Source organism: Syngnathus floridae, chromosome 17 (assembly GCF_059516105.1).
Source record: "Syngnathus floridae isolate MCC-2025c chromosome 17, RoL_Sflo_1.0, whole genome shotgun sequence".
Classification (NCBI taxonomy): domain Eukaryota; kingdom Metazoa; phylum Chordata; class Actinopteri; order Syngnathiformes; family Syngnathidae; genus Syngnathus; species Syngnathus floridae.
Genome location: NC_142429.1, coordinates 24,886 through 28,541, shown reverse-complemented (window position 1 = coordinate 28,541; position 3,656 = coordinate 24,886). Strand labels below are relative to the sequence as shown.

General features: G+C 52.6%; 1 long non-coding RNA gene across 1 annotated transcript; it reads right to left on the bottom strand.

Annotated features, from left to right (window-relative positions):
* Positions 1–362: 362 nt before the first annotated feature.
* LOC148383076 (uncharacterized) lies at positions 363–990 on the bottom strand. The gene is made up of 3 exons (XR_015853201.1): positions 777–990; positions 622–692; positions 363–485 (listed from the first exon to the last, which is right to left on the bottom strand). It is a non-coding gene; the product is annotated as an uncharacterized LOC148383076 (long non-coding RNA).
* Positions 991–3,656: the final 2,666 nt, after the last annotated feature.

Sequence of the window (3,656 nt, the reverse complement as noted above, 5' to 3'; positions counted from 1 at the left end):
TCTCTGGTCTGAAAGGAGGAGGAGGGAGGCTCCTCCTCCTCCTTTCAGACCAGAGAACACCCGAGGCTGGGTGAGAACGGGGAGGCTGCGACCCGGCCGGGGGTTGCGGGAAGGGGCGCCACCTTGATCTCCTTCTCGGCGTCGTAGTCCCCTTTCGCTGGTCTGGGCTAGCAGAGCGTAGGCTCGTTGCAGCGCTTGATATTCTTGCGTCAGCTGGCGGTAGCGAAGCTCCGCCTCTTCATGCACACACCAATGCAACACAGCACTAGTACCAGAATCAGTCAGACCGGCGACAAAGCACCCGCGACGCAAAGACGAGTCCGATTCCAGGCTGAAGAGGAATGTTTGGTGCCAATACGCTGGCAGAAATGGCGGGCTACCTCTTCGGGTTCCGTGTCGGGGGTTCTGTCGGTGTGAAAAGACAAGGACGATCCGTCCGAGTCCACCAACACGTCTTCGTCGTAGCCGTAAAATGTTTCGATGACCTGCGGGCGCGGAAGCAAACATCTCTCTGAACAAACTGAAGCGACACCTCACGATGAATCGACGAGAGGAACGATAGCGAGAAAAAGGCCATTTCATCTTGCGCAACACCAAGCAGCCGCAAACAAACAGACTCACCTTGCAGGACCTCACGCTTTGTTCCTCCTCAGAGATTCTCGACGTCGGTATCGTAGCAGCAAATCTCTCTCCTGTCGACACAAATAATCCGCCTTTGAGATTCTTTGGATGCAAAGGGAACGAACGGCTCCGGCGCAGAAACAAACGCGACTCACAATGACATTTCTGACATGAGCTCCTGTCTCCAGAGCCTGAAAAACACGTCACCGGCGATGATTGGAGGGACGCTCGTCTTTTCCAAAAGTGACAACTACAGGGTGTGTCAGGGTTTTCCAGATTATCTTTATCGTATCATTGTGTTGCTTTGACTTTGACTGCGACCTGTAATAAATAATATTATTTATCCCTTATTTATCCCTATCGCTTATCCCTTCCTACACAAAGTCGTAAAACACCCCTTGCTATGTTTTGACTAGAGGTCAAGGGCTTCCTCTATTCAATCCACTCTTACACCCACCCTGTTTCTCTTAATTAAAATGCTCGTGCAGGAGCCGAGAGTCAGACTTCATTCGTACAACGGATGGACTCTCCACCTGCAGGTGTCCAAAAGAACTTACTTGTCTCCCGTGTGGTTCTTGCAAAATAAGTTGGAGCGAGCGCAACTCTAACAGGGTGCATTTTGCCACTAGCTGCCTACGGACAATGACGTCGCGCTCGCGGCTCATGGTTGACGGGCTGAGCAGCCGGGCAAGTCCGTCGTTTTCAGCGCACAGCGAGTGGCAAAGGCGCTGACAAAACGGGAGCTTTGAGCTGCTGAAAACGGCAAAACAAGTCTAAAGCGTGTTCAAACGCGTGCGCACAATGCTCCTGCTTGAAAGGTCGGAATTTAAGGGGCCAATTTTTTGGATGGCGGCCGCCGGCCAAGCTTTGGACGGAAAAGGTTTCCTGGCGACAGCGAGCGAGCGCGGCGCTGCCGTACGTGCACCGAGTCGCCTGCCTGAAGACCTTGGACAAGTCGTCGATGATGTGCCGCTGCTCCACAACTTGAAGGAACTCCATTTCACCGTCCTGCTGGCCGCAACCGCGGTCCAGGTCATTGAGCGAACTAGGCCTTCTCTGTGGAACACAAATGCAGTGGACTCTGTTGGCACGCCGCCGTTGTCCGCGTCGACTTACCAAGCTTGCCATCTCCTCGTTCTCCTGGGTGACAAAGCGCACTTTGTTTTCAAGGCGACACAGCACCAGCGAGAGTTCTTCATTCTTCCTGCTCAGGCGTTTGTTTTTGTACAGGAGTGGCAGAAACTGGCTTTCTGTTTCTCTCAGTCGCTTTAGCTGCAAGCATGAAGTGCGGGATGTGAAAGACGCACAACACGCGGGCCAGAACGTATCCATTCCTTTTGCATCGGTTTGAACGGAATCGTGGCTTTGGCTCCCAATAAAAGACATCTACCAGGCAACCGACTCGCCGCGCCGCTCAACTAATAAGCAAGCGCAATGGGTGCCTCGCTGGATGGCGCGCATCAAACGTAGCGCAAACCTTCAAGCGTGCCGTCAATAAATTACCAGTTCATTGCGCTCTTCAGAAAGCAGGGCGTTTCGATCCTCCAGTTTCCTGATGACTGCGCTGAGCTCAGCGATTTTCAGATGAAACCGTCGCGTGTCCCGATCCTCCTGAGACTGAAAACGCCCCGCAACACACACACACAAGCACTCGTTCAAAGTTCAAAACTGTTTTTGTGCTACCTTCCTCCAGCAACGAACTAAGTCATGCGTACTGCAAGTGTGTGATGAGGTGGCTTACGCAATGAAGAGGATTGCTAGTAGCGGCGTTGACCCCACTTCCAGGGTAGTTTAGGCCCGCCCTTTGGGAATCCCTCAGGGCAGCGATCTGCTGCTCGGCAGCCTGAGTCTGCAGCTGAAGGCGGTGGACGTGGCCGGCCCCAGGGCTTCATCCAAAACACTAACCGCTCTGTCTTTCAGCTTGATCTCATCCGTCTGGATGTACAAACGGGGAGCGCTCAGGCAGGCGGGCAAACTCATTTGCCAGAATTGTGACAAAAACAAAGAGAGCAACCGGCCAATTTTTTTCTGGAATCGACTAGAACACCTTTGCTGTGACAAAAGCGAAGCGAGCAACCGGACATTTTCTTCTTGTGAAATAGAATAGAATAGAATGCCTTAGGTGTCATTGCACTGCAGGTATACAACGAAATTGGGAACATAGCCACGCACCGCGCATCTGATCAGTCCTACCAGTCGGCGGATCTCCCTCTCGCAGTCTCTCTTGGTTCGGCTCAGCTCCTCCCGATGCTGGTGATGAGCCGATCGGAGCTCGGCCGCTCGGGACTGCCAGGCCTGCTGGGCCGCTGCCAGGGCTTCTTCCGCGCTCCTGGTGGAGGCGACACCGCTCGGTCTCCCGACACCGCCGCGTCTCCTCCACCTCCGCCAGCAAAGCGCCCCCCCTCCTCACCTGAGCAGACATTGCGCCACACCGGGCCGTTGAGACCGCAACGGAGCGCCGCGACGCTTACTGGGGACAAGCTACACAATACGGTAGCGGCCGCATCGAAGCCCGACGTGGCGTGCGGATAGTCAGACACGGATAGAGCGGATCACCTTGTCCATGGAGCCGTCCCTCAGGCTGAGGACCAAGGCATTCAGTCGCTGGATCTCTCCATCTTTGATTTTGATCACTCTCATCAGCTCCATTTCATGCTGCCGCAGTAATGTCTCCCTGGTAATGGCTAACTCTTTCTGCTTCTCCTCATGGAGTTTGCTTTTGAGTTCCGTCATGGCGGCGGTGGCACGGTGGTGCTCCGCCCGCAGGTCCTGACTTCTCTCTCTCTCCAGACAGCTGACCTGACATGACTTAGACTTAGACAAACTTTATTGTCATCTTGTCTGCACATGGTGCATACAAAACGAAATTCCGTTGCATACGTCTTACAACAAAGTAGTGATATTGCAGTTGAATAGAAGTAACATATCCTATGAAAATATATATATATACATATATACTATATATATATATATATATATATATATATATTAAAAATAAGTATAAAGTGCAGCAGTGATAATTATGCAATAGTGCA